The sequence below is a fragment of the Equus przewalskii genome, chromosome 6 (genome assembly GCF_037783145.1).
Source record: "Equus przewalskii isolate Varuska chromosome 6, EquPr2, whole genome shotgun sequence".
In the NCBI taxonomy this organism is placed as follows: Eukaryota; Metazoa; Chordata; class Mammalia; order Perissodactyla; family Equidae; genus Equus; species Equus przewalskii.
The window spans coordinates 49972982-49985563 of NC_091836.1; positions in this window are offsets into that span (position 1 = coordinate 49972982).

Genomic DNA, 12582 nt, shown 5'->3' on the forward strand with positions numbered 1-12582 from the left:
AGGTTGCAGTCACAGCTGATCCTCCTTAATATCCTGGTCTGAAGACCTGCTTTGCTGATGTCTCCCAAATCTTAGAGCCTAGAATGGAACGGGGCTGGCCCCTCTCTTTGTATTAGTGATTTCACGTTCTTTGGATAAATACCCAGTAGTGGGATAGCTGGATCATATGGTATTTCTATTTTGAGTTTTTTGAGAAATCTCCACACTGTTTTCCATAGTGGCTGCCCCAGTTTGCATTCCCACTGGCAGCGTATGAGGGTTCCCTTCTCTCCACATCCTTTCCAACGTTTGTTATTTCTCATCTTGTTAATTATAGCCATTCTGAGGGGTGTACGGTGACATGTCATTGCAGTTTTGAAAAAGCAGATTCTTAAGCTCCGCAGTCAGAGATTCTGAGGGAATAGGTCATGGGTGACCCCAGCAATGTGTCCCACTGATGAGAAGGGTGTGGTCTTCTGACCATATTCTGAGAAGTGTTCTAGACTCCACAACCCAGAGCTGCTCTGCCCAAGACAACTTTCTGCAGTGATGGAAATGCGCTATATCTGCGGTGCCCACTTGTGGCTATTTAGCACTTGAAATGTGGCTCCTGGGATGCAGGAGCTGGATTTGATCTGTCATTAATTTAGATGTAAAGAGCCAAGTGTGGCCGTTGCCTACGGCACTGGCAGCACAATGCTAGATTCTGTAGCTCCGGTTTCTGCGGCCTTGCAGCAGCTGAGTTCTTTGGGCATGATGCCACCACTTCCACAAAAAGTCATGTCTTGCTGCCATTATTATGAATGCCATTGTAGCTTCCACAGATCACTTCATGATTTGGGGAATATTTCCTTTAATAATCATATCAAGATTGCGCTCAGCTGTAGACAACAGAAAACAGAATATTAGCAACTTAAATAAGAGGGAGAGGGAGAAATTGATTTCTCTCTCAAATAAAAGGGTTTCAGAGGAAATTGGTCACACATAAGAAAGACAGATGCCCACTTACTAGCACTCCAGGCTCCCGTCTGTCTGTCTGTCTCTCTCTCTCTCTCTCTATCTACCCATCCATCCATCTACCTACCTAAATAGTTCAGTGCGATTCCTAAGAATAAGGCATTTACATGACCTCAGGAAAATGATCAAAATCAGGAAATCCACAAACTTTAATCACATTTCACATCATCCCATGACTGATTTTTATAGCAGAAGAAAATCTCGGATCTGCTTGCTGCCTTCAACCATCCTCTTAATCTCCCTCAATCAGAACAGTTTCTGAACTTTCACGACCTTGACATTTTTGAAAACTACAGGTCAGAATTTTGGTAGAATGTCCTTCAGCTGGGTTTGTCTGATGTTTCTGCATGGTTAGATTCGGGCTAGCATTTTCGGCAGAAAAACCACAGAAGTGATGTGTCTTTCTCAATTAGTCTCATCGTCAGCAATGTTAACTTCGATTGCTGGGTGGTATCTGCCTAGTTCTCTTCCTTTAAAGTTAGTGTTTCCTACTTTGTAATTATGAAATATCTTGTGGAAGGTACTTTGAGACTGTAAATATCTCATTACCCGTCAAGCTCACTCATTTAGCATCCATTCTTGTCTGAATCAATTATTACTCACTGGATATTTTGAAGATAATCAGAGGCCTGCATATCATTTCATTCGTAAATACGCCACTTCTTAAGAGAAAGCAACACCTTTTCTTTTGAACTTAACCGCAATACTGTGATCGCCCTTATCAGAAGTATCAATCAGTGTTAAAATTTCCCCATCTGTCTCCGCTTTCTTTTTAACATTTTGTTTATTGGAATCAGAATCCAAACAAGGTCCTCACATGGTATTTAGTTAATGACGCTTTGAACCAAGTTAAATCTATTTAACCTTGTTTAACAAGGTTTAACAAGATTTCCTCTCCCTCTTTTTTTTCGATCATTCATTTGTTGAAGAAACCAGTTTGTTTGCCCTGGAGGCCTTCCCAAAGTTGGGTGTTGGCTCATGGCATCCTCTTATGTCATTTAATGTTGTTCCTCTGTCCCCAGTCATATTCAAGGTTGATATTTTTGGCTTCAGTTCTTCATTGTCAGTGCTGGAAACTTCCACCAGGAGAACATGACTGCTGGCTGTCTCTCACTTTTACTGATGACTAAGACCGATCAGAGGGTTCAGAATCCATCAGCCTGATCTTTGTAAATTCCCTATCTGACTGTCCTCTAGTGGTTTGATCATCGGTGGGTGCCTATTGCTTGGACCCAGTTCATTAGCAATATTCAAAGGCTTTCTAATCCATCTCCCCATCCTCACTTCCTGGCCATTTTTCTCATTTGTCTACAAAGCAGATGTGTTTTCCCCAAATTCAAACATCTGACGTCCACCACGTTTCCCTGAGCATCTTGTCCAGGAATAGTCAAATCTTTCAAGAAAGGGAAATAAAGTCGGGTGGATGCGATTCATTCTTAGTGGCAATTATGGTGTAAGTATTAAAAGCGCCTGCTGTGATGTCAGAAAAATCAGACTTGAATCTCAAATCCAACCCTTGACAAGCCAGCTAGACTGTGGGCAAGTGATCTGACAAGTCCCAGCTGGTTTCATTACCTGTGAAATGGGTGTGTTAATAATCCCAACTGGAAGTGCCATATGGGACGGCCACTTTGGGAAACAGTTTGGCAATTTTTTACAAAGTCAAACGTATTTACCATACAACCCAGGAATTTGACTCCAGGTACCTACCCAAGAGACATGAACACACATGTCCGCACAAAGACTTGTATGTGAATACTCATAGCGGCATTTTTCATAGTAGCCCGAAAGTGGAAATAACTCCAGTGACCATCAACTGGTGAAGGGACAAGCAAAATGTGGTCCCTCCATACAATGGAATATGACTCAGCAATAAAAAGGAACAAAGTACTGATACACACAATAACACGGATAAACCTCAAAATAATTATGCAAAGTGAAAGAAGTCGGACACAAAAGATCACAAATTGTATGGTTCCATTATATGAAATGCCCATAAGAAGCAAATCTATAGAGACAGGAAGTAGATTCACGGTTGCCTGGGGCTGGAGGCAGGAATGGGAATTAATGGTAAACAGAGATGAGGGCTCTTATTGGGGCGATGGAAATATTCTTTTTTTATTCCAATACATATTTATTGCTCAAAATGTAATGTCATAGAAGCCAAGGAAAGAGAATGTTGTAAGAAGGAAGGCATGGTCAATCATGTCAAGTGTTGGTCAGGACTGAGGACTATCCAGTGAGTATGGCAAGAGGTTATTTATAACCTTTTTTTGAGGAAGATTAGCCCTGAGCAAACATCTACCATCAATCTTCCTCTTTTTGCTGAGGAAGCCTGGCCCTGAGCTAACATCCATGCCCATCTTCCTCCACTTTACATGTGGGATGCCTGCCACAGCATGGCTTGCCAAGTGGTGCCATGTCTGCACCCGGGATCCGAACTGGCGAACCCCGGGCCGCGGAAGTGGAACATGGGAACTTAACCGCTGTGTCACTGGGCCGGCCCCATGGAAATATTCTAATACTGGATTGTGGTGATAGTTGCCCAACTTGGCAAATTTACTAAAAGCCATTGATTTCTACATTTAAAATGGGTGAAATTTTTGCGGTATGTAAATTTTAATTCCATAAGCTTGTTGAAAGTCATCCCAACCTAGCAAAATACATATTGGGGGCTCTATTTTATTACTACACTCAGAGAGCTTACGTTCTGGCAGGGGAGACAGTGTATAAAAGTAAATCTATAAGAGAATGTTAGGAAGTTTCCACTATGGAAAACGGTATGGAGGTTCCTCAAAAGATTAAGAATAGAACCGTCGTATGATCAGCAATCCCATTTCTGATATAGATCCAAAGGAGATGAAATTGGCATCTTGAGATGTCTGCTCTCCCATGTTCATTGCAGCATTATTCACAATAGCCAAGCTGTGGAAACGACTGATGTGTCCATCAATGGATGAATGAATAAAGAAGATCACACACACACACACACACACACACACACACTCAGAGGAATATTATTCAGCCATAAAGAAGGAAATCCTGCCATTTTCGACCATATGGCTGAACCTGGAGGATATCATCCTAAGTGAAACAAGCCAGACACAGAAAGACAAATACTGTATGATTTCATTGATATGTGGAATCTAAAAAAGCTCAACTCACAGAAGCAGAGAGTACAATGGTGGTTGCCAGGGGCTGGGGGGTGGGGCAAATGGGGAGATGTTGGTCACAGGGTACAAACTTTCAGGTATGAGATGAATATGTTCTGAGGATCTAACGCACAGCGTGGTGAGTAGAGTTAACAATACTGTATTGTGTAGCTGGAATTTGCTAAGACATCTACACACACAAAATGGTAACTAGGTATTTTGGTCGGTGAAATAAGTCAGACGGAGAAAGACAAACACCGTGTGATTTCACTCATGTGTGGAATAAAAAAAAAAACCCCACCAAACAAAAGAACAAAACCTAACTCATAGATACAGACAACAGACTGGGGGTTACCAGAAGGGAAGGAGGTTGGAGGGTGGGAAAAATGGGGAAAGGGATCAGCTGGCTGGTGATGGGTGGAAATAGAGTTTTGGTGGTGAGCATGCTGTAACATATACAGATGTGGAATTAGAATGTTGTACACCTGAAACTTATATAACGTTATGTTCAAGGTGGCCTCCATTAAAAAAAAAAGACAACTAAGTGAGGTGATGGATGTGTTAATTAGCCGGATTGTGGTAATCATTTCACGATGTATACGAATATCAAATCCTCGCATCGTACACCTTAAATATACGCAATTTTTATTTGTCAATTCTGTCTCAATAAAGCTGGGGACAAATGCATCTTTAACTTTTGAAGGTGGAGAGCTTGTGAGAAAATGCAGCTTCCTGGGCCCTACCAGGGCCTGGAGAATCTGACTCTGGGGCCCAGGACTCTGCAGTTTTACTCTGAGCCCCTGCAGAGGTGAACCATCCATGACTTATTTTTTTCAAAAATGCTGGTTTGGGGGTGATTTTAGGCTGCAAGATGTTACCCAGAGGAAATACGGCTGGGGCAGGGTCATGGCTTTGTCATTTCCATGGGGCTAAATCCATCATTCTCGCAGGGGAGATTCCACACCCCCAGGGGACAATTGGCAATGCCTGGAGACATTTTCAGTTGTCCTGCCTGGGAGTGCGGGTGCTCCTGGCATCTAGCGGGTAGAGGTCAGAGATCACATTGGCCATCCTGCAATGCTCAGGACGGTCTCCCGTAACAAAGGACATTTGGCTCCAAATGTCAGTAATGTCCAGGTTGAGGAACAGTGTGTGCCCTTCTGGCTCCTTCCACTTGGTCACCTGGTTTAAGACTCTTCGGTCACAGCTGGGAGAATGAGGAAACTTCTTGAGACATCCCCAAAGCCCCAATTCAGGACTCTCCGGCCATGTCTCCTGGCCAGGTAGTTTTAATAACTTAGTGATTGCCGTGAGAGAGGCAGTGGCGGTCAATTAGCGCTCATTTCCGGGGAGGAGGCGCTTCACGTGGCATCCCTCTGATTTAATGGCCAGAGCAGGCCTGGTTTGCATCCCTGCTCAGTGTGGTAAGGAAAGTTTTCTTTGCAGGTCAGGAGCCGACGCTGTGTGCTGTCACTTCATGTGCCAGGAGGTGGGTGACTCCCTGAGGTCTGATTGCTGTTTTTCTCTAGGACCTGGTGGCTGGGTGGTGGCCCCAGGACGCAGGCAGGCTGGAGAGGGCTGGAGTGGACTGAGGGAGACAAGGCAGGACATATGTGTCTTAGGAGGTAGGAAGGAAGGAAGGAAGGAGGCCCAAGCTTGAAGCGGGTGAGAGAAGTGGAGAGCGTAAATGCATCTACGTAAATGCAATCACTCAGTGTGTACCCCCATGCCTGGCTTCTTTCATGTGGTGTCATGTTTCTGAGATTCGTCTGTACTTTTGCATCGAGTTGTAGGGCGCTCATTCTCCTTGCTGAGCAGCAGGGTTTTGCAAACTACGGCCCGAGGGCCGAATCTACCACATAGCCTGTTTTTCTACAGACTATAAGCTAAGAATGGTTTTTACACTTTTAAGTGGTTAGGGGAGGAAAAAAAGAAGAAACATATTTTGTGACATGTGAAAATAATATGAAATTCAATTCAAGAGTAGGGATTTCAGTGTCTGTAAATAAAGTCTTATCGGAACACAGTTGTGCCCACTCGTTGACATAATTGTCTGCGGCTGCTTTCACTCCACAATGACAGAGTTGAGTTGTCGTGACAGTGTGGCCCCAAATCCTAAAACATTTGCTATCTGACCCTTTACAGAAAAACTTTGTGACCCCTGTGTATAGTATTCCATTGTGTGAATAGGTAATTGTTTATCTGTTCTATTGTGTGTGGACATTTTTGTGGTCTTCAGTTTTCTGCTATTGTGAATAAAGCCGCTATGAACATTTTGCGTGTGTGTGTGTGTGAGGAAGATTGGCCCTGAGCTAAAATCTGTGCCCATCTTCCTCTATTTTGTATATAGGATGCCGCCACAGCATGGCTCAGGCGGCAGTGTGTAAGTCCGAGCCAGGGATCCGAACCTGCAAACCACCAAAAGCAGAGCGCAAACTTAACCACTACGCTACTGGGCCAGCCCACTGTGAACATTTTTGAACATTTTGAGTCATTTGGTGGCTACAGGTACTTATTTCATGGGTGGAATTGCTGGGTCACAGAGCGAGAGGATGTTTAGCTTTAGAGATTGTCAAATTGTTTCCAGAGTGGCTGTACCATCCTGGACTCCTCCAGCAACATAGGAGAGTTCTGGTCTTCTCATTTTAGCCATCGTGGGGTGGGTGGGTGTGTGAGGAAGATGACATTCATTGAGGTTTCATTTTGCATTTCCTTGATGACTAATGAAGTTGAGTGGCTTTCCATATGAGTCTTGGCCCTTTGGATATTCTCTTTTGTGCCGTGCCTGTTCAACTCTTTTTTCTACTTAATAAGAAAAAAGAAAGGCAATCCCTTTTTTATTAATGTTTTTTCTTTCTTTTAAAGATTGGCACCTGAGCTAACATCTGTTGCCAATCTTCTTTCTTCTTCTCCCCAAAGCCCCCCAGTACATAGTTGCATATTCTAGTTGTGAGTGCCTCTGGTTGTGCAATGTGGGACGCTGCCTCAACATGGCCTCATGAGTGGTGCCATGTCCGCACCCAGGATCTGAACCAGTGAAACCTCAGGCCGCCAAAGCGGAACACGCGACCTTAACCACTCGGCCACGGGGCTGGCCCCGTTTTTTTTTTTTTTTTTTTAATTTGAAGGAGTCCTATGGTGTCATAGATACAAGTTCTGGGTTGGCAGACATATGTCTGTGGCTTGTCTCTTAGTGGTACCTTTTGACAAACAAATTTACTTTAATAGGGCCTAAAGTATTTTCCTTTGTGATTAACATGTTTTGTGTCCTGTTAAAAAAAGACAACAACAAACACTTGCCTATCCCAAAGTCTCAAAGAAGTTCTGTTTTATTTTAAAAGCCTTCTTGACTCTGCTTTCCCGTTTAGATCTGCAAGACGGCTGGAGTTGAGTTTTGTATATGGTGTGAGGTAGGGATCAAGGTTCACTTTCTTCCATATGGCCATCCAAGGACCCAGCACCCCTGGTTGCAAGACCGTCTTTTCCCTGCTGCTCTGCCGTATATAACATAGCCACGTGGTCCAGCATTCCAAAAGGGCAATGATGCTCAGAAAATTCCTCTTCCTGCCCATGGCTCCCACCCTGCTAGTTAACATTCCTTATACCAGGAAGTTATCCACTTCTTGTTTCTTTCCCAAGGTTTTATGTATAAAAATGTACATACACATAGTCGTCACCCACTTTTTTTTACGTACACATTAGCACACTATGCATTCTGTTCTACATCTTGCTTATTTCTTTTTTACTTAGATAGGAAACGCTGTCTTTGATATTATGTGGAAAAATATCCTTTTGTTTTTTGTTATTGTGGGGTCTGTCATTGTGTGCGTGGCACACAATTTCTTTAGCTAATGCCCCTGATGGAGAGCTGGGTTCTGCCCAGCCTCTTGCTACTACAGACAAGTCTCAGTGAAGAGCTGTGTCTACTTCTCATTTTGTGCACGTGTGTGAGTAGATCTTAGGAGAAACTCCTGGAAATAGAATAGCTGAAGAAAAGAGTGTGTGCATTTCTCATTTTAAAGGATGTTGGCAGGCTGAGCATTTAATGCGGGGAGAATAGCATCCCACTCTCACCCATGCAGGCTCCATAAGTCTTGTGTGCCAACTACATCCTGGGCACTTTGCTAGGTGCTGGGCATAAGTGGGGTGTGTCCAACATAAAAGTGTCTCCCCAAAATCTGGGATCACCAGCTGATGTAAAGGCTCTGAGAGAAAGGGCTGTGGTTTTAAGAGCCTACTGGACACCTGCTAGGGCTGGGAGAGGTCAGGAAAGGCTCCTTGAAGGAGGTGATGGTTGAGCCAAAATAGGAAGAAGGGGGGCCGGCCCGGTGGCGCAGCGGTTAAGTTCGCATGTTCCACTTCTCGGCGGCCCGGGGTTCGCTGGTTAGGATCCTGGGTGCGGACATGGCACCGCTTGGCAAGCCATGCTGTGGTAGGCATCCTACATATAAAGTAGAGGAAGATGGGCACGGATGTTAGCTCAGGGCCAGTCTTCCTCAGCAAAAAGAGGAGGATTGGCAGTAGTTAGCTGAGGGCTAATCTTCCTCAAAAACAAAAACAAACAAATAAGAAGAATGATTAGAGATTCTCCAAGCAGGAGAAGTGGGCACATGGAACAGAGGGCTGTCCAGGCTCAGGGAACAGCAAGTGCAGAAACCTTGCAATAATTATCCATGGCTACACAACAAAAAGCCCCAAAGTCTGGCGGAGCTTTTAGAACACCACCACTCGTGTATTATCTCTCCTGGTTTTTGTGGTTCTCTTGTGATGTTACAGTCAGACGTCAGCTGGGGCTTCGATCATCCGAAGGCCTGACTGGGGCTGGAGGAACCATTTCTCAAGTGGCTCACTCACATGGCTGACAGATTGGCTCCTCTTCCCCTGGGCCTCCACACAGGGCTGCTTGAGCATCCTCACAACATGGCGGCTGGCTTCCCCCACAAGAACAGGCCTCTTATGACCTAGCCCTGGAAGTCACGCACCGTCACGTCCGCCATATTCTCTTGGCCACACAGACTGGCCCTGATTCACAAGGGCGTGAATACCAAGAGGAGAGGAAGGTTGGGGGCCCTCTTAGAGGCTGGCAAGCACAGGCCTCAGGCAGAAAGGGGCTGGGAATGTCCAGGATGTGGCTCAGCTGGGGTGAGTGACAAAAGGTGATGTGGGAACGGCTAGGTATGTGTGTGGGGGGGAGGTTTACTCTAAGAGCACTGAGAAGCGATTCAGGTGTGTACAATGGGTGGGGCAGTGACATCAGATCTGGATTCTGAGAAGGTCCCTTTCACTGCTGTGTGGAGAATAGATCGCGAGAGGGCTGAGTGGCAGCCCCAGAAGAAGGCTGGGGGTGGATGTCCAGGAGAGAGGTAAAGGTGACCTGGGCTGAGGCGGTGGCCTTGGAGGGGCAGATCAGCTAACTCATTTAAGGGTTGTTGGAAGGAAAAACCCACCAGGCTTGGCAGCAAGCCTCCTGTGGTCCCAAACAGAAAGCCATCAGGCTGTTCAAGGGCTCTGCAAGGAGCAGGCGGGGCCACCCAGCACACCCCAGCGTTGGTTTCCCAGATCTGACTACTGGTCACTCAAGCCCCGAGAGGGAGCTTTCGAGCCTGCCCTGGTGGTCCTCCTGCCTGGCCCCTGTCTGGGGTGAGAGTGGCGGAGTGTCCCCATTGAAGCCTTGAGTGCTGCTGTGGCCACCCAGGGCCTCTGTTGGGCCTGGCACCAAGCGGGAGCTCAGCGGTCGTGACTAATGCTCCAGCCTGTGGCGTGACTCAGCTCTGGCCTTCTGACTGACCATGGCGCAGGACACGTGGCCGTCTCGCCACTAGCCCTGGTGCTTGGGGCTGACCCCCGGCCTCCCCTGGCCTCTGGAGGATGGCGCTCCATCTGGAGGCTGGAATGTGGCCTGGGAAGCAGGGAGTGTGGCCTGACGAGTCCCTCACGTGAGTGGTTTGTGAACACTGCCTTAGAGGCCACCAGGCGGAGGTCGAGAAAATGCCCACAAGAGCCGAACCTGACTTCTTCTGGAAGTTCCAGGCCCTTCTCTCAAGGGATGAGCCCATTTCGAGGTGGGGGTCTCTGGTGGTCCATCCAGTTGCTCTGGAGACCCCTGGGAGCCCTCAGCATCCCTTCCAGCCCTTTCGGAAATTTCAGGCTGAAATTTCGAGTGGTCAGGAGAATTGAGTGAAGCAGGTGACTTGGGGACCACAGACAAACTTGGCTTTGCAACCTGAGCTGATTTGGGCCTCAGTTTCCCTTTTGTGAAATGGAAATCCATTGTTGTGGGGGAGAAAACAGCTTCATACCTACCAGCATTTGTGTCTTCACTCTGCATCAGGCACCCATCAGCTACCTCCCCTGTCCTATAGAGAGAGTGAGAGAGATTTTTTTTTTTTGCTGAGGAAGATTCCCTGAGCCAACATCTGTGCTAAGCTTCCTCTGTTTTGTATATGGGTCACTGCCACAACATGGCCTCCAACAAGTGGTAAAGGTCCGTGCCCAGGAACTGAACCAGGGCCACTGAAGTCTATCTAGCATGCTGAACTTAACTATTAGGCCATGGGACCAGACCCCCTCACCAAGTCCTATATATTAACTCAACCAATATTTAGATTCTTACTAAGTGGGCCTTTGGAGGGTCAGCTGTGAGGGAGGCAGACCAGGTCCTTGCCCTCTGAGCTTGTAGTCTGTGCAGGAGTCAGCATGCTAAATCTGGCCCACCACCTGTTTTTGTAAATAAAGTTTTATTGGAACACAGCCATACCTATTCCTTTATGTATTGTCTATGGCTGTTTTCATGCTACAATGGCAGCATTGAGGACTTGCAACAGAGAACATGTGGCCTACAAAACCTAAAATATTTACTGATCTTTTTTTTTTTTTTTGCAGGGGAAGATTCACCCTAAGCTAATATCTGTTGCCAATCTTCCTTTTTTTTTTTCCTTTTTCCCTTCCAAAGCCCCAGTACATACTTGTGTATAGTTGTAAGTTCTTCTGGTTCCTCTGTGTGAGCCGCCACCACAGGATGGCTACTGACAGATGAGCGGTGTGGTTCTGTGCCCGGGAACTGAACCTGGGTCACCGAAGCGGAATCCACTGAACTTTAACCACTAGGCCACGAGGGCTGGCTCTTTACTAATCCTTTATAGAAAAAATTTGCTGACCCCTGTTCTAGTGAAATAGACAGACTATGATGACAGTAAATAAGAGATTCTCTGACAGGGGGAAACACTGTGCAGGAACAGGGTAATAGGACAGAGACACTGGGGTGAGGGGTTGCTTCCAGGGGTTCAGGGGGGAGCCTCTGGGTAGCGGCAACCTTGGAGCTATGTGAATCTCCCAGAACAGGGGTCTGCACAGAAGTGACAGCAAAGGCCCTGGGGCACATAAGAGCTTGAAAGACTAAAAGTGGGTCAATGAAGCTGGAGTTCAGTGAGGGGGGTTGCGGGGGAATGAGATGCATCCAGGAAGGATGCTGTAAGTGGAGTAAAATGCTTAGATTTTATTTCAAGGGCAATGGGAAGTTTTGGAAGGTTTTGGTGGGGAAGAGAAGGGAAGGGTCTGTGTCCCCCCGCCTTTTTTTTTCTGAAGCTCCCTGGATGCTGGAGTCTGGCAGACCAGGGAAACCAGGAAGAGGCTGCTGGAATAGTCCAGGCGAGTGGTGGAGGGACGATGTGGTCTGGGTTGGGGAGTCAGCCGAGTGGATAAGCAGAAAGACCCGGGTTGTATTTCAGACGAAAAAGCAATCGATTGCTCACCTCTTGCCCGTCAGGGAGGAGAGGAGAGGAATTGAAGCTGGTGCCTGGCTTTTTGCCCCCAAGCAACTTGAGAGCAGATCAGCTGGGCTGGAAGCCCAGCTTTGGCAGCAGCTTGGGCAAATTTTGAGGTCCCTGAGCCATTGCCCCATCTGTAGAATGGATCGAATCATCCCTTTGACAAACGGATGACAAAGACTAACCATCCACCTGAGAGCAACGTCCTCTATATGCAGCTGCTCTTCCGCGAGCTGAGGCCCTGAAACAGCAGCTCTGCCTGCTGTCTCCCCTCTTTCGCATCCTGTGAGCACCCCTTGTCCTAAGGATGGTTAGGGGCCCAGAGGCTGGCTTCAGACAGGTCTACGGGGCCTGAGCTGCCGCACTCTGGCCAGATTGTCTGGTATCTGCTCCCCTCCTTGGTCAAGTTCCTTCAGTGCCATCCCTTTGGCCTCCCAGGGCCTGACAACTGGCCAACGCTGGGGTCACTGTTTTTTATACTCAGGCCCTGGAGCTAAAGACACCTGCATTCATGGTTCCCCTCCGCTTACTGAGTCTACGATCTTGGGTAAGCAACCTCTGAGCCAGATCCTTTGTGACAAGTACCCTAGGCCATGGGAAATGGGGTCCTGACACCTTCCTTATGGTTGTTAAGGATGAAATTAGATAACTCCTCTTAAGAGCCTGGT